The 18283-nt window shown below is 52.9% G+C and overlaps 1 protein-coding gene across 1 annotated transcript in view; it reads right to left on the minus strand.

The window, feature by feature from the left end:
• Rai1 (retinoic acid induced 1) overlaps nucleotides 1–16912 on the minus strand; it is a 99418-nt gene extending 82506 nt beyond the window's left edge. Inside the window, exon 1 of the mRNA XM_060363605.1 lies at nucleotides 16340–16912. The gene's annotated coding sequence lies outside the window, so the exon portion shown is untranslated. The remainder of the gene's footprint in view (nucleotides 1–16339) is intronic.
• Nucleotides 16913–18283: the final 1371 nt, after the last annotated feature.

Here is an 18283-nt window from a genome sequence, read left to right on the forward strand (position 1 = left end):
ACACTGTGTGGGTTCCAGGGATCATAGTCATGCAGGTTTTCACGATTGTCAGCCGACACCCTACCCACTGAGCCATATGGGACAAAACCCAAAAGCAACAACAAGAAAGGCGGTGAGGAAAGCATTACCTCTCTAGGATGGTAAAACTTGAGCTTAGAGGTGAACTGCTGAAGCATTTACCCACACATCTTAACCAATGGGTAGACTTCAAAATAAGTATGAGGCATCTGGTTGGGATGGTTCATGCCTGTAATCTCAACACTTAGGAGACTAAGGCAGGAGGATGACCACGAGCTGGAGACCAGCCTGGGCTACATAATGAATTCTAAGCCATATAGGATGACAGAATGAGACCCCGTTTCAAAAACACTAAAAACAAACAAACAAAAACAACAGGAATTAGGTCTGTGGGCTGCCTGTGGCAGGAGCACCGCTTTGGCCAACATACATGTAGCATAGTAGCCGTAGCTGGATACTAACAGGTATTCAAAAATACTAGTCATATATGAATGAATGCATAAATGAATGAATGCATTAATACTGAATGCTCCCTGGCAAGGGGAGGGGAAGAAACAGGGTCTATCCTCTGATTTCACCCCCTTGATGCTTTCTTCAGCTGAGGTGGGGTTGTTGGGATAGCAAAGGGGCTAAGGAGAGATGGCAGGTGGGGCCTGAGGCAACCGTGCTGTGCAGTGGCTGTAGGCATCCCCTGGGATAGAGCCTGGAGAATTCCAAAGGAAGCTGTAGCTAACAGATCTAGAAACCATCGGGGGAGGGGACTCTCTGACCACCTGAGTTGCACTGAGCTGTGAGTTACAAGAAATCTGCCAGCCCCTGAGGAGCCTAAAGATTCTATGGTATAGTATAGAAAGCTGGTAGCTAGCTTCCGTGATCACGTGGGCAATCAGTGGCTTTAACTGCGCCTTTCCATAGTGCCCAGATTAGCTCCTAGTCTAGCCTCGGGCTCCTGTTTACAGAAGTGCTGTGGCCTTCTTGGCCTCTTCCTTTGCTTGTGACCAAGTTCATTCTCACAAACAAGTACATGAGTGCATGGCAACACAGAAGGTAGGCTCTTCAGTTCTAGTCTCCTACCCTGGCCATCCCTCACGATGGGCAGGGCCCATAGAGACTACAGATGATTTCACAATCAGCCTGCACACCACTGTTTGCCAGATGAAATATATTGTTGCCACAGACAGCCACAATGGCAAAAAAAGACCCATGTTCTCTTGTGGCCTTTCCTGCCTCCTGGTCAGAGCCCCTTAAGGGAACCTAGGTTTCCGTGCCACCTTTTCACAGCTGAAGTGAGCAGGCCTGGGGAAAGCTTTGCTCAGCACCCTTGCCCCCAAATTAAAAGACTAGCTCATCACTCAGCTGCAGCTGTGCTGCACAGGTATCTGACCCCAGAGCCCTGAGCAGCCAGTAGGGTGACAAGCACCACAGGGATATTAGCTACTAAAGCAAGGGGATGGGCTGCTACAGAGGAACCTGCTACTTTCTCAGTTCCTGCCTCATGGACTGTGTTGGGGGTTATGGACAGAGACAACACTTCAAAGGCAGAGCTGACCTGTCTCAGGATTCAGGTTCCCCATCACTCCTTGCTGCGTTTAGTCCTGGTTAGGACTCCATGACAAACCCCAGCCCTCTCTACTCTGGCCATGCAGGTCTCAATGCTCTAAGTCTGCCATGAGCCGAACCAGAGACCAAAGGCCCACCTACTGTGTTCCAGAAGAGGTATGGAGGTCCATGAAAAGAGCAAGGGCAGCCTCAGAGCTGAGCCTCAGAGTAGAACACATGTTCTGCAACTGGCTTGGCCATTAACAAGCTGTGTGCCCCTCCAGACCTCAGTTTCTCCATCTATGAAATATTAGGCCTGGACTACTGTGACTCTCCTTCCCCACTATCCTCTGGTCTTAGCACCACAGGGTAGGTAGACCCAGTTCTGCAGAAAGAAAGTTAAGTGACCCTCAGTCTACAAAGCAGCCCTTCCTGGGCCCATGGCCCAGCCACACTGAGGTCATGAAGGATGGCCAGAAACCTAGTCCTCCCAGGACATAAGGACAAATGCCCTTAAAGAGGAACTCTGCTTGTGTAGTGGAAGCACACAGACTGGAAGGTCAGAGCCTGCTGTGGAACATCCAGTCCCAACAATAAAAAGGCTGAGGGTACAGCACAGTGGCAGAGCACAGGGACTGCATTCCATGAGGCACACCTGCATGCAAACTAAGCCATACCCAAAAAAAAAAAAAAAAAAGCCACCAAACACAATGATAGCTGCGTAACCACATACTGGCTTCTGCCATACATACAGATGTATAGCCACCAGATATTATCCGCTCATAATCCAGGCATAATCCACTTATTCATGAGTACAGACTCACATACTACACAAGCCCTCAGAGGTAAGCAAAGCATGTATGATTTGAAAACTTGACCAAAACAGCAGCCCACCCTACACACTGTCAGGGTTCTCTAGAGGAATAAAACTCAGAGAATGTGTGTGTGTGTGTGTGTAAGTGTGTGTGTGTGTGTGTGAGAGAGAGAGAGAGAGAGAGAGTGAGAAGGAGGGAGGGAGGAGAGACAGACATAGAGAGAGAGGGGGAGGAGACAGAGAGAGAGAGAGAGAGGCTTACAGGCTGTGGCTAGTCCAACGGCTATCCACCAATGAAAAGTCCAAAAATCCAGTACTTGTTCAGCACACGAGGCTGGGTGATGATGAAGTCTAGATGTATTTGCTGGACTCCCAGATTCCAGTAATGCCGTGAAAGAACAGACTTGCCAGCAGGAGTGAGGGAGCACAGGCAAAGAAAAAGAAGCTTCTTTGCTCTTGTCTTTTGTATAGGCCTCTAGCAGAAGGTGTGGCCCGGATTAGAGGACAGCCAGGGTGTGGTGGCACACGCCTTTAATCTCAGCACTCCAGAGGCAGTGACGGGCAAACCTCTGAGTTTTCAGCCAGCCTGGTCTATGGAGAGCGTGCCAGGAGAGACAAGGCTACACAGAGATACCCTGTCTCCAAGAGCAAAACAAAACAAAAGGTGATCTCACCTCAAAAGATCTAGATTCAAGGTGAGTCTTCAAATGATTTAACTAAGAAAGCCCTTCACAGGTGCTCGGGTTGGGTTAATTCCAGATGTAGTCAAGCTGACAACCATGACTAGCCATCACATACACACACTGCCAACACTGACCTGCTCGGACTCTGTGGCAAAACTGACAACACCGTAGTTCTTAACCTATGGGTCACGACCCCTTTTGAGGTTGAATGAATGACTTTCGCAGGGGTCGCCTAAGACCATCAGAAAACACAGATATTTATATTACAATCAGTAACAGTAGCAAAATTACAGTTATGAAGTAGGAATGAAAATAATTTTATGGTTGGGGATCACAACATGAGGAAGTGTATTCATGAGTCGTAGCATCAGGAAGGTTAAAACCACTGCAATAACCTGAGGGATTATGAGTTTGAGATTAGCCTGGACTACATAAAGACCTTGTAGGGAAAAAGAAGAGAAAAAAAGAAAAAAGAATTATAGATAAATAACAAAGGGCAGATACAGTGGCACATACCTGTCATCGAGCATAAAGGAGGCTGAGGCAGGAAGAGTGCCATGAATTTAAGGCCCAGTTGGACAACACAGTGAGACCCTGTCTCAAAAAAATGAGGGGAGAAGGGGAGACTGACTATGTACCCATCTCCTCTAGTGGTTAAATTCCACACACGGATGGTGCCCAGACCATGGGAAGGAACCCAGATAAATCGATCATATGCAGACAAGGAATCTTAGCCACAACCTGGCAGACTCATCCATACAGGTAAAGTGAACCATTTTTTAATAGCCACTACATCAATAAACTTATTAATAATATAAAATTTACAGGAGTGCTGGTTGCAGGCTGACAGAATGCGTGCTGCATCTTTTCCGTAGCATACAGTGGTGGTGGCAGGCAGTGACCAGGCAGGGTCTGGTGCTCCTCCTGATGCCCCTGTGCCAGTAAAAGTCTGTGGGCTTTCCATCCATTAAATTCAGCTGCCGCTCAAAATACACGTTCAACACTCTTCTGTCTAGGAAGCTTTCCACCCTCAGAAGCGTTAGAAGCCTGTCCTGGAAGCCTTTCCCATGCATCCATATAGCAGCTGAGATCCCCACAGGCCCACTTTAGAGGACTGCACTGTGTGGACAGAGAAGAAAAGAAGCCATACAGGGTTGACAGAGGCAGCGTGGCTAGAAGCCAGGCCTGGAGTTGGCTGAACAGAGGAAGGTTGTGCCCTGTGCAGGCCTGCATGCCTCCAGTGAGAGGCTACGGAGCTAGGACAGCAGACCGATTCTCAGCAAGTCCAGGCAAAAAGAATAGTGAGGAGATGAACACCAGAGTGAAGGTTGTTTGGCTCTGGGTGAGGCTAGGTTCGAGCCTTTCCGCCTTGCATGGCTGGCCAAATCAAAATCTTTGCTTGAGCGCAGGGCTCAGCATGGGCCAATAGCTTTCTGGGTCTCTGTACAGAACAAGTAGCTTTCCTCAACCTCTTGCAAGAAAGACTCTGGTCAAGACACTTGTTAGAGGTTAACAGCAGCAAAAGAGACCTGCCAGCTGGGCAAGAGTGGCACACGCCTTTGATCCCAGCACTCAGGAGGCAGAGGCAGGTGAATCTCTGGGAGTTTAAGTCCGCCTGGTCTACAGAGTGAGCTCCAGGACAGCCAAAGATACCCTGTCTTGAAAAACTAAAGAGAGAGAAAGAGAGACAGACAGACCTGCTAAGGGCCTGTGGACAGAAAGGTGAGCAGAGTGACTACCGAGTAGCCCAACCGACTGCCGGCTCTCCTGAGAATGAGACTCCCCATCTAAGGTCTGTCAGAGATGCACAATACCAAGGATACTTTATATGGCATTACGTGAGAAAAGCAGAGCATGTACCTGCAAGAGAGGTGGCTTGCCCAAACAGACAAACCTAGCAGCGATGACCTGAAGACAGGAAATGCAGCTACCTCTAGAGACAAGAGCATGGGTAGATTTCTTCCTTTTGACTTGTCATATTTTCCCAAAGTTCTATAATAAGCCTGTCCTCCTTTTATAGCAAGAGGAAAAAAAAAGCTATCAAAGTCACCAAGTGTTTTACAAATCCAAATACACTACATGACCCCCTCGTTCTTTGCATTTACTGTGCTCAGTGCATATTGTTTCCCGGGGATTTCGATGTGTGTGTATGCGCACACACGTGTGTTCAGAGGACAACTTGCCAAAGTCATTTTCTTCAGCCATAACTGAACTCAGGTCATCAGACTTGGCAGCAGGCCCTGTTTCCTGCTAAGCCATCTCACTTGCCCTATTAACTTCTTGAGACGAGGGTCTTGGTATGCTGCCCAGGCTACATTCCTTCAACTTTCCAAGGAGCTGGGATGACGGGCAAGGGTGGGCCCAGTTCTCTTGCTTTTGGACTTCTCTATAGTCGATCCACTTTTACAGTTATGAGCCGCCATGTGAGTGCTGAGTGCTGGGAATTGAACCCAGGTCCTGTGGAAAAGCAGCCAATGCTCTTAACCGCTGAGCCATCTCTCCAGCCCTGGGACTTCTCTACAGTCAACATACTCAGATTATCAGACTAAAAAATACTTAGGATTGGGAAGATTTCTGTTTTTTCAAACACAAGACCTCCTCATTATACAGCCCAGGCTGACCTCAATCTGGCTAGCCTCCCAACCCCAGCGTCAGCGTTCTGAGGTTCTGGGAATACAGGTGTGCTACATCAAGATAGCTTCCTCTGCCTCCACAGAAACTCACTCTCATCATCTTGTATGTGCCCTGGGTAAGACCAAAGAAAGGCAGAGTCCAGCTAGCTGCTCAAGAGACAGTCTTCCTGCCAAGACCCAAAGACCAGTATTAAATTTAGCTGCCTGCTTCATACAGGCAGAAGGCAACTGAACTGATGCCTCTTACTGTGACTAGAGGAAAGAAAGCAGATCTGGAAGGTGAAGTTAGGGATTCAAGGCATGAAAAGCATGCGGAGAGAGGGCAGCGTTACAGGGGGCAAACTTGGCAACAAAGTTCAGTTAGAGGTTTCTCCGGGGCAGGCGATGGGGCCTGGGCTCAGGAGGTAACCCCAGCGGTTGCCAACTACAAGAGGCCAAGTGCTGGGCTCCATTGAGGACCAGGGGGACCTCTGCACCCAGTTCTGCACGGGCGGGAGAGTGTCGGCGCGCTCCCTGCACCTCGTCCTCGAGGGGACGCGCAAAGCGCCCAGCCTGTGGCCCTAGGGGCCGGGAACCGTAACCCTCCTATCAGCTAGACTGCAGCACGCAGGCAGGGAGCCCCGAGAGCACCGTCACATGTCTGGAAGCCACGCCTCCGGCTTCGCATTCCCGGAAAGGGGCCGGGCTCTGCCAGGGGCGGAGCCTTGGCTGCTGGTCCCAGCAGCGCGGAGCATGACGGGCCATGCGCTGCCATGGCGACGCAGAGCCCGCCCCGCCCCACCCCGCCCCGTGCACCTCCCGGGTGGAACGCCGCTTAGGGGGGCGCCCCGAGCTGGCGGGCAGGAAGCGCGGGCGTCTGTCCTCCCGCCGCCCGTTTCGAGGTCGTGGAAGGGAGAGGAAATGGCCCCGGAGCGAACACGCAGCTGCCTGATCGTCTGGCCTGAGCAGCCTGCCTGGTGCGGGTGTCCTCACTAGGGTACTGAATACCACTCCACTGCCACCACTACCCAAGACAGCCCCTTACACGCTCTTCGGGCCTATGCCCATAACCTGGTGGCCTGCACCAGTGATGGGGCAATTTGGTTCCCAGACGTGGGGGCCTGAGATACCATTTCTGCCTGCCGATACTGCCTGCCTCTCAGTGCACAGTAAACCTGCTTTCTCCTCCGCAGGGCTGCTTCCCCTACTGAAATCCCCACCGAGTTCCTCCTGGCTCTGAAAAGTCTGTCCTCCCAGGTGGCCATGATTCCCTCCCTACTACTCCACTTCTTCCTCGCAGCTACAGGCAGCAAAGTGGGATGGGAGCCCAGCACTGGCTAGGCCCATTACAGTCCTAACGTGTGATAGCTCCAGGGAGTAAATCCGTTAGCTCTGTTCAGAGGTCGAGTCGCAGGGCCCAAGCTTTGCCTGTCCACAAGAAATGGGCCTCGGATCAACTACGACCAGAAGCAAAGGCCGACCTCCCATACCTCCTCCCTCTCTCGCCTACCACAAGCCTGGCTTCCCTTCTGAGCCTCCAATCTGAAGCCACACAAAGGCCTGTTTGTTTGCTTTCACTGCGACTCCCCCTTGGATCCTATGTCTTTTCTCTGCTACCTGCCGGCATGGCTTCCTCTCCCAGCCGCCAGCGGGCTGAAGAGGAGGGGCCGAAGGGAAAGAGGGGCAGCCATTGCAGAAAGCCCTGTCTCATGTTCACCCCATCGTTCCTCAAATCCATCTCCCTAGTACAAGGGACTCTGAGTTTGATGGCGTGACAAATGACGACGACACTGGAGCCCCTTCAAGGTGTCTCAGAATATAGGAAGCTAGCTGCGTGGAAAGACGCCTGGGTAAAGGAAGGAGAGCAGATAGGCTCAGCCAGCCTCCCCCCTCCATGTGAACAAGATTTGTTTGTCAGGAAGGCTGCCCTGGCTTTCCAACCAACCTACAATCTGCCAGGAGATATGGAGATGAAGGGGACCAGGAGGCCTCACTGGGGCACGCAGAAGGATGTCAGTTTCCCAGCTCCCACTCACTTGGTGGGTTGCCCTCTCAGTGCCCACTTTGGCCAGGCACCCCCAGAGAATGCCTTGTGTCTCAGGAGCTCACAGTCAAGTGAGCTGAAATAAGGCTTTCACAGGCAAAGAAAAACAAACAGCCGCATTCCACACCACCTTCTCTACCTGCAGAGGGAGGCTGCCCTCTCTCCCCATTCAAATAAAGAAATTTGACACTGATACAGCAGGAGATAGGCAATCTGGCCTGGCTTCTCCACCAGAGCTCTTTTATTGTGCCCTGCCAAGCTGGGTGGCCCAGGGCGGGTCCTTACCTCCCTGAGGCCTTGCTTTCCCTTCCCAGGCTGAATTTAACCCCTATGGCCACTTCCAGCATGAAAACATTATGCCCACCCAAGAAAGAAGGAAACCAAAAAGAAAAAGCCCCCGGAAGTAAAAAAAAAAAAAAAAAAAAAAAAATTTCCAGAACACAGTGTCATTTCAGAGCAGTTGATTGTCTAGGAAATGGGCGAGTGACCAGGCAATCAGGGGACAGTAGTAAGAAGGGTTAGCTTGGAGCACAGTAGTTGTAATTCTCAACTGGTTGAGTTCATGTGGGTGCCTCAACCTTTCTGAGTGAGCATTAGTTTCTTTGATAATTCATATGCAACAGTTAATAAGGCTGAGAGGACCACCTAATACCTGGTACAAACCAGGCACAGATTAAATGATGGCATCTCCTCATGAGCACTCTCAACACCCAAGGAGACAAGCCTTCACTCATCACTGCAACCAAACCTCCTTCCCTTTGCTTTCATCAGCTGGCACCGTCTGCAGGTATTCCATCTTCCCATCTCTGACCTCTAGAAACTTCAGGTGAAGACGATGGCCATCCCACCTGAGGTCCCTAAGCTCCAAAGAGACAGTGTCACCCCAAGGGAACAAAGCCAGTTCCATCAACATTATGCTAAGTCTGATTTGGCAGACCCTCTGTTTTTAGTGCTATTTTGAGCCACAGTGGGGATTTTCTGTGCTGTCTCAAAGGTATTACACATAGGATTGCTTCCCATCCCCACTCCTCTCTGTGCTTGACATGAAAATGTTGTTCTTCCTCTTCTCTTTCTCCCCACCCATTAGAGGATGTATCCAAAGAAAGGCCAGTATCTAGGCTTCAGGCTCAGAGCAGCAATGTCCTCTATTCTTCCATACCTAACCTGGTCTCCTCAGTCTCCACAGTACAACATAATAAGAGCTGCAGCTCCTCAAACCAAACAGAGGAAAATAGGTTTCTCCTTAGCATCTCCCTTACCTCTGGAAGCTTCTCCCAGGTCCCTAAGGCTGAGTCTTTTTCTGGCAGCCAGCCTAGCAGTGATACCCTTCCCCTACACCTCTGAAGCTTTGAGACTGGGCCATGTGTTGGACTAGAAAGACCGCTGAAGGCCATCACTGCTTCTGCACTTTCCTTTTAGCTCAGCAAATCACAACTAATCATGCAACTGTAATTACTACACAGTCCTTTCTGCAATGCCAGCATGCCCACCAGACTGGACACTTCAAAATGGCAGGGGCTATATCTGTGTGGCTACTACCACTTTTGCAAGCAAGGCTTTTTGAGCCCTCAGTGCTATGGATGTCCTGGCCAGCTGGTCTGTTGTTATAGCGACTGTGTACTGCAGAACGTTCCGAAGTACCCCGTAGCTGAAACAAGCAAGAATTCCTCCAGATATGACTCAAACACCCCCCCAACAAGTGACAAAATTACCTCAGATTGACAGCCACCTCTCCATAGCCTATCCCAGTGCCCTTGAAATGAGAGAATGCACAGGTCTGCTCTGTCTTAGAACAGGTGGTTTTGATTTTACCTCTTATCCTAATCTCAAATAGGAATAATTTTCGCTTTTAGACTAGAAGCTCGAAGAAGGCAAGCTAATGACCTGAGCTCTATGTGCTAATCAATTATAACATTTGGTGATGGAGCAATTAGCACACAAAGTGCAACTTCCTCACCCCAGATCTGAAACATAGATGCTACACACACATACACACACACACACACACACACACACACACACACACACATTATAGGTACCTACTTTGGCCATTTGATAAATGAGAATGCAGGGATTCTAAGGGGTTGGGGAACCTGCCTAAGGACACAGAGGAACAGTCTGGTAGCCTCTAATAATTGATGGTGACTCAACTAAAAAACACTTTTGACTTCAAGACTAGATGTTAAAGTTCCTTCTTCAAGCCTGAAGCACACTTGGTGCCAGACAGGGTTTGTGATCTTCTGAGGTAAATACAGCCTCATGGGGGCTCCCTGAAATGGTCTCCACAGGCAAACAGGGCCAGCCTTACATTACCCTGGTAGTCTGGCTGGGGTAGGGTAGTAGCTGAGTACTGGTCCAGGAACTGGCTGCTCTAGCAGGGCCAGGGATCACTACCCCTTTCCAGTGGGTGGTAACCCAGGCAGGAGTATGGCTAGGTTGCCATCCTTCAAGCAACAGCAAGTAAACAGAGCCATTTCTGAAGAAAGCAATTTGTTTTTTGAGTTTTTTGGTAGATTGGTTGGTTGGTTGGCTGGTTTTGGTTTTTTGAGACAGAGTTTCTCTGTGTAGCCCTGGCTGTCCTGAACTCATTCCTTAGACCATGCTGGCCTCAAACTCAGAGCTCCACCTGCCTCTGCTTCCTGAGTGCTGGGATTAAACGTGTGCTACCATCGCCCAGTTAGGAGTGCTTTGTACATTTCAGGCACTATGGTGCTTCATTTGTGTGAACTCAGATCTCTTCATTCTTCCAATAATCCTATAAGGAAGGGTGATTGTCACCTTTTACCTCATAAACAAGGAGAATGAGCAAAGGAGATAGGTAACTTGCCCAAGCAACAGAACCTGGATCAGAACCTGGGCAGCCAGGCTGCTTAGAACTATGTGTAGGAGGAGCTGGAGAGCCGGCTCAGCAGTTAAAGAATACATACCACTCTTCCAGAGGACTAAAATGCAGTTCTCAGCACCACATCAGGCTGGCTTGCAATCACCTATAACTCCAGCCCCAGGGTACCACGAGACATACCCACAAACAGACACATAAGTAATACATATATTTTTAAAAATCCATTGCCTCTCTCTCTCTGTGTGTGTGTGTGTGTGTGTGTGTGTGTGTGTGTGTGTGTGTGTGTTTTCCAAGACAGGGTTTCTCTGTGTAGTCCTGGCTGTCCTGGACTCACTTTGTAGACCAGGCTAGCCTTGAACTCAGAGAGCCTCCAGCCTCTGCCTCCCAAAGTGCTGAGATTACAGTCATGTGCCACTGTGCCCAGTTAGAACTCCAGTTCTAATACCCCCTTCTGGCCTCCACAGACATCAGGCACACACTTGATGAGCAGACATACATGCAAGCAAAACACACATACACATTCTAGGAAGAAATCAAGAAGGAAGGAAGGAAGGAAGGAAGGAAGGAAGGAAGGAAGGAAGGAGAAAACAAAGAAGAAGCCTTAGGGGTGGCCATAGCACTGGTCACTTGGAATAGACTCAGCAAATGAAACTGGTCACACTGGCACCCAAGTCACGAATTGCTGGGTACTTTCTTGTGATCCACTCTCACCTCTGGGGCAAAGTCCCTTTGCAAACAGAAACTGCTGCTAAAAGCCAGGTATTTTCATGTGCCTTCCCTCCTCTGACCTGCGCTTCACCAGAAGAGAAACAGGCGCTGGACTCCCTGCTCTGCCAGTGAGGGTTAGAGTGACTTTGTCCAGGGAAACTGTCATTGATGCTTTTTCCATGTTGCAAAGCTCTTTAACAGTCTAGGGCTGGGCATATTCGACAGACACTTCCCTAGCAGGCTAAAGTCTCTGTGTTCCATCCTGAGCATCAGAAAAATAAATATCAACCCAACAATAACGGCCACGCGGAGGGCTGTGTGCCAGCAGGACCTTTTATTATGCTCATTTCAAAATGGAGAAAAAAAGAAGCCCCCAAAGAGTAGCTGATGCTAGGATTTGAACTCAGGCTGGCTTCACCCAAAATCTGTGTTTATGTCCCCAAGCAATAGGGCCCTCTTTGCTTTTCAGATCACAAAACACATCAAGGCCACTGTCACCTTTAATGTTGGCAGCAATTTATATTCTCATTTTTGACAGAAAAAAACCCAAAGCTAAGGAAAAGGAAAGTGGCTCCCGTAAAGCAGTGGCTGGAATTCCTACCTTTTCTCTGATCTGTCCCAAGAGAGTCCAGTGTGCAGAGGAGCCGTCTGCCTGCACACCCTCTTTCAAGCCCCTACAGGTCTGGGTGGGTGTTAAGCAAACCTGCGGCTCCATCCCATCAGCTCTCTCCACTAGCAGCAGCAACACCCACCACCTCTCCCAGAGAAGTGAGCAGCACAGGCCTACAGACTGAACACAGTCTTCCCTGTGCTGACACTGAGAGCATTGAGTCCAGAGAGCAAGAGGAAAGATTCCCTGCCTGGTTCCAGGATCTCGCCCACAGGCCACACCACTTCCCTACCCTGGGCCCTGGTACAGCCATTTCTTTTCTCCTCTTCACAGGACCCTATGTGCCATTCACCACCCAGGCAGGCCACTGTGCAAAAATGGGACATTTGTTGATTGTCTACCTAGAGCCAACACTTCAAGGGCCTTGAAGACTAACACTGGTTTGTTCAGTGTGAGCACAGAAATGATGTTCAAAGAACCAATGAACTAATGAAGGAATGCCTGATGTGGCCAGAGCCCTCATGCACTTGACTGCTTTCTCTCCTGAGTGTAAGCCTATTAATCTGTAGCAAAAATACCTCAATTCCTCTTACAATCCCTTAAGTCCCCCTCTGTCCCACTCTCTGCTTCCAACGTTGCCCTCACCCCTGCACACCTTGAGCCCTGCATGTGCTTCTCTGCCTGCCTCTGACTCTCCCATCCCTGCCTCTCTGTTTCAAGGGCTCCAGAACCAGCAGAACAAACTCTTGTCCTCTGGCAGCCAAGCCTCAGCCTGTGCCTCCTGTGGCCTCCCCCTCCCTGGTGTCACATTCCAATCGTGGGTCTTCAGTGACCCACCGGAAAGGGGCACAACTCACCCTCATTCTTGGAAAAACAGGATGAGCCAGTTTCTTCCAGCCCCTAGGTTTCTTCCAGCGGGCGCGCATACACACACACACACACACACACACACACACACACACCCTTCTTCACAGAGAACAGGCCCCAGCCAAGGATCAAAGGGGCCTCTGAGTGACTGTGAGGTTCCTATCCTCTGCACTTCACCTGGGGCCCCTACCAGGAAGCATTCCTGAGCATCTCAGTTCTAGTCCCCACCCCTGGCTGTGGGCCCTGGAAGGAGTCACAGGGGCTCAGCTGCTCCAGCCTCATGTGCAAGGCAGAAGGGCCTATCATTCAGAGATACACGCTGGGCTACTGACATAGACAAAGAGAGATGACTCATTCTCTTGGAGGTCAGAAGGAGGAGACAGGATGTCTGTTTGGGTCTTGGGAGGCAGATGAAGGGCACCCAGGTGGAAAGGGCAGCCCAGGCAAACTCAAGAGAGGCTGGCACAAAAATAACTGAGCTGAAAGGAGGGCAGTGTGCAGGGGCAGAGCAGAGGACACCAGAGGGACCCTGTGAAGGACCCCAGGCTTGCCTGTTCAGAAGTCAAAAGAAGGCCTCAAGGTAGCTACTGGGGTTCAGAAAGATCATTCCAGTCTCACTTGGGAGAGGGCAGGGAGGCCAAGAAGGAAGCCCTGGCACAACGGCTCCTTTACCATTTCTCCTGAGTCAAGTGGCCAACACAAATGTCTCCAAGAGCAGCAGTTACGTTCCCCCTCCTGCTTCTTCACCTCTGCCCAGTATATCACCTGCTCACAACACTCGTTTCCATGAAGATCGTGCCTGTTACTCAGGTCTCACACACCCATCACCGGGCAGTAATCTTCTGGGGAATGTTCCATGTTTAGACCCTAGGATGGCTGTGAAAACACTAGGTCTCTGGACAGTCCACATTCGCTGGGGCCTGGCATCCAGGGCCTGTCCCAAAGAGAACCCTGGTCTGAGGGCATCATCATTGCCAATGCACACAGCTCCTCCTCCCTGGGAACCACAAACACACATACATACCACAGCCCAGGCGGCTGGCTGAAGCAGAAAAGGACAGCTATGTGCTGCTGTGGACACAGAAGAGCAGTCACGGCAGCAGTGAAGACAGCTGGCTTTTCTCAGAATCACTGACCTAACCATCTATGGATACCTACAGCTGCAGTCATCACGGGGATTCTCATGGTACAGATCGAGACACTGAGGCCCAGAATGGTAAACAACTCTCTCAGCAGATGGAGCCCGCAGTTGATCCAGAGTTCACCCTGAAGCACCTCACCCATTCCCCTCCCAAGGCAGAGAGGAAACCAGGGTTGCAGAATAAGAGACCTGGCTATGTCTCACTTGGGGGAAAATGAAACAATGTATTTGTGCACAGCCTCTTGTAAATATTAGGCTGAAAGGATACACTCAAGCTTTCCAGGGGCCACCTGTGCTGAGGGTCTTGGACTCTACATGCTTTTAGGCTGTTTGCATTTTTTTCCCACAATGAGCACCTCTCTTATTACTTGAGCCATGAGAAAAAGAACAATTTGTAGGGTCTCAATTACTTTTTATTGAATTAATATATAGCAGATCCATTCCCTAGGCCTGCCTTTTCAAATCTGGTTTAGTGGGTTACAACTAGTTGCTTTTCTAATCAAATAAACTAGCACAAGCAAAAGATTCATTCACCAAACTTTTGCTTTTGCTATATAGTGCGAGTAGGGGCAACACTGTGACCTAAGAACTACTTTGCACAAGGCAGGAGTGTTGATGCGCATAGCAGGATTTCATCATGGGTAGGGCTTTTTAAACCAATGGTCTAGATTTGGGGCCTAAAAAGGAATGAGGCCCCTGAGTGCAGAGGCCTCATGGACCAGTGGGAATAAAGACACTTCTGAAGCAGGAGGCCCCTCGGCAGAAGTCAGAGGGGTGACTGGTTGTCAGAGGTCACATTTTGTCCCCTCCCATGATGGCCTCTGATCGCCCCATAGCTCTCCTCTCCAAGGAATGACCGATGAGAGCCTCGCCAGACTTCTAAGCTGAGGCTGCCTTGGGACTAGGATGGCTGTGTCTGTGCCTTGTTCTTGCGCCCCGCATACCCTCTGGGGTGCTGGGAGGAGGGGTGGGAAACTAAATTACTCTCCAGCTTCCAGATCCCAAGGGCCACGTCCCAGAGAAACCTCTGGAAACAGCTGTGTAGTCGGCCAGGAAGGGCCTCCACTCCACTGCCCCCAACCCGGGCCTGACTGGAGCTGTGAGGAGTGTGTGGGGAATGGGGGAGGAGAAGGCGGATAGGCTAGGAAGCAGAGCTCCCAGATCTGAGCTCCCATCGCGCTGGCGCCTCCACATCACAGCTTGCCTGGCCCCACTCTCCACCCGCCTCCCCTCCCAGGGCAGCAGACAACTAAAAAAAGATAAAATAAAAAGAAGTAATTCCCCTGCTCTGACGTCAGCGCGAGGTCTTAACAGCCCAGCAGCCGCATGAAACTAGATTGCAACCAGATGTAATGCCCTTGAATTCTCAACACAGCACTGCCGTTGGAAAAGGGGGTGGGAAAGGTGGTGGGGGGGGACGCGGGGCCCCGCTGGAACCGCGACACAGGCGCTGCGGGAGTGCGTGCGGTGGGCTGGGAAGCGCCGGCCTGGGTTCGCCGTGCAGACACGCAGCTTCAGGTCCCCAGTCCTCAGGAGGGCATGACGCTTGGGTTTAATCCATCCAGAGGCCTCAGGTCCAGGGCTGCCGGGCCCAAGGCACAGCTCCTGGCCGCACTCCCTCCCGCCCTGCCGTGTGAATGGAGCGACCGAGAGAGCCCCCCAGGAGGAGCGGGTCGCTGGGAAGACGGGCGCCCCAGGAAACTGGGGCCGCCGCGACCTGGAGCCTGCCCTGTGTTTCGCTTCCCCTCCGCCCCTCCTTCAGGGCCTCCAGTTGTGACCCAAGCTCCAAATGTCACCTCCGAGCCCCGCCAGGCCCTCGCCCCCGCCGTGTACGGCCCGGGGTCGTCCCCCCACCCCCCTTACAGGTCTTCCTGCCCCCAAAGGCGTGGGACTCGGCCTCCAGGGGACCCGCGGGCCTGGCCGCCGCGCCACTCTCGGGAGGGCGCCAGGCTCGCGTGTCCCGGGCTCCGGTCGGTGGCGTCACCCCCAAAAGGCCTGTGCGCCCCAGGACCGACCGCGATGGAGCTCTCGAGTCGCGGGGAGCGCTTCCTCCCCAACGCGGGGCCTGGCGCACAGGCCCGGGCGGCGACACGCGGCGAGCAGCGCGTCCCGGGTCGCCACGAGCGGCCCTCGCAGCCCGGACAACCCGGGCGACGGCGCCGAGCCGCCCCGCAACCGGTCCCCGCCCTGGACGCACTCACAAAGCTGCCTCGGGCCCGCGCCGCGCCGCCCCGCGTCCCCGCCCCACCTTCGGGGACACTGGGCCTCGGCTCCGGGCGCCCGCGCCCGGCCGGCCACCGGCTCGCCGCGACACCCTCCCGCGGCCCCTCCACGGCCGCCGGCGCCACACAAAGCCAGGCCGCGCGCCCCCGCCCGGACCCCTGCCCGCCGGGGCCCCCCCGCGCCTCGCGCCCTGGTCCCCGCCCGGGTCGTTGTCCCCCGCGCCGGGCGCCACGCTCACCTCGGCGCCCGCGCTCACTCCGGGGCCTGGCGTCCGGCGCTGCGACTCGGCGGCCCGGAGGCCCGCGCGCCCATGGGTGTCGGGCGCGGCGGCCGGCCGGGCGGGAAGGAGGGTGGGCCGCGGCGCCCCCTCCTCGGACCGCGACGCGACGGGCTGCCAGCCGCCGCCGCCGCCACCGCTGCTGTCGCCGCCGCCGCCTGGCTCTGCGAGCGGCCTGTCCGAGCCCGGGCGCGAGCGGGGGCGGCACCGGGGCGCCGGGAGCGGGCGGCGCGCGTAGCGGGGGCCCTGACCGCGCGCCCCGCCGGGCCTGCCTGGTCCTGGTGCCCGCGGGAGCCTGGGAGAAATGCGATCCCCTCCACACAGGAAGAGCGGCGGGCGGGCGGGCGACGTGCGGGGGGGAGACGGAGAGCGAGAGCGCGAGGAAAAAAGTTCCCGGGCGGCCAGGCAGCTCTCGCTCGTGGCCTCGGGTGCCAGGTGGGCCGTTCGCGCCCCGACAGCGCCCCCTGGCGCCCGCGCGCCCCCCTGCACGCCCCGTGTCCTTCTGGGGGCAGGGGCTTGGCGGAGGCCCTGAAGGTGCAGCCCAGCCGAGGGCCAGGGGATGGCAGGCAGCCGGACCTGGTCCAGCTACCCAGTCGCCGATTTGGGGCCTGAGTGTTGAGCCAGGCCTCTCCTCTCACGCCGCAGCTCCACCACCAGCCCTCACCCGGCGACCGTTTCTTCGGTTCGAGAATCAGTTTCAAGATTTCCTCAAGTTAGATGTGAAAATGGATTCGCTTGCACACACGTGGTGCCCCTTTGGGTCCTGAAGCGATGTGGTCCCTGCTTGTCAAGGAGCTGGCATTGTGTGTGTGTGTGTGTGTGTGTGTGTGTGTGTGTGTGTGGCGGGGGAGACAGAGACAGCCAACAACGGTCAGGTCCCTAACGAAGATAATTTTAGAGAGAAATAAGTGCTAGGAAGAAAATCAGCAGGTGCAGCGATGGATATAGCTGTGCGCGAGAGAAGGCCTGTCTGAGCGAATAGCTGAAGAGCAGGAAGGAGGCTGCACCAGCAGCACATGGAAGAGCATTCTTTGAGAGGAAAAGACACGTGCAAGGGCCCCGAGGCCGGAATGGTCTTGATGAATAAGTGCAATTGTAAGGAGGCCATACCCAATGGGGTAAGAAGTGGGCACGCTGAATTCCAATCTAAAGCCAGAGAGCCTGAAGGGAATTTGGGCGCCTTCTCAGTGACAAATAAGCCATCGACAGATTTTTAAGTAAAAGAATTTTGAATGAATTAGTAAATGGACCGACTCACTTATAGACAGATCCCTGAGCCATAGCTACCCCAACGCTTCTGCTCCCCTGCTCAAGGCAGCACGAATTAGCAGCTTTGTCGACACCTGAGCCGTTCATCCTATCCTAGGTGAAGGTCAAAGCACCCAAGCTCCCAGCTGACTTGGCACAAGTGAGTCAAGTCACTCTTTCAATCGTGTTTCTTTGTCTGGAGCGTGAGGTGTCGTGCTGGGTTCAGGGCCTTCGTTGTGCACAAGGCACTTCACTCCTTCCACCTCAGCCTGTTCGTTCTGGCTACTCTCTGCTAGCCCGTGTCGGGCTATGAAGGTTCTCCACCTGTAACGGCAAAGCCAAGACCTACCTTCAGCCCTCTTCTGGCCAACTGGCCGGAAACTGGAATTCTAGGCAGAGAGCGGGACAAGCAGGCACTGTGTTGCTTCAAGGCTGCTTTCAACGGTGACTTCAGACCTTGTTTCTGAGCATGGCAAAGCATGGTGAGCAATCCTTCCAGACGCACTAGGCAGCAATCTCTCTCTGTCCTTCCTGTCCTAGTTGCTGGACCCCCCTGGAAACTACCAGAAGCTGGAAAAGGCAAAAACAAAAACAAAAAAACAAACAAATAAACAAGCAAAACACCCACAACAACAAAGCTGCTTCAGTTGTCTGGCT

This window comes from Meriones unguiculatus, chromosome 11 (assembly GCF_030254825.1).
Source record: "Meriones unguiculatus strain TT.TT164.6M chromosome 11, Bangor_MerUng_6.1, whole genome shotgun sequence".
Lineage (NCBI taxonomy): Eukaryota > Metazoa > Chordata > Mammalia > Rodentia > Muridae > Meriones > Meriones unguiculatus.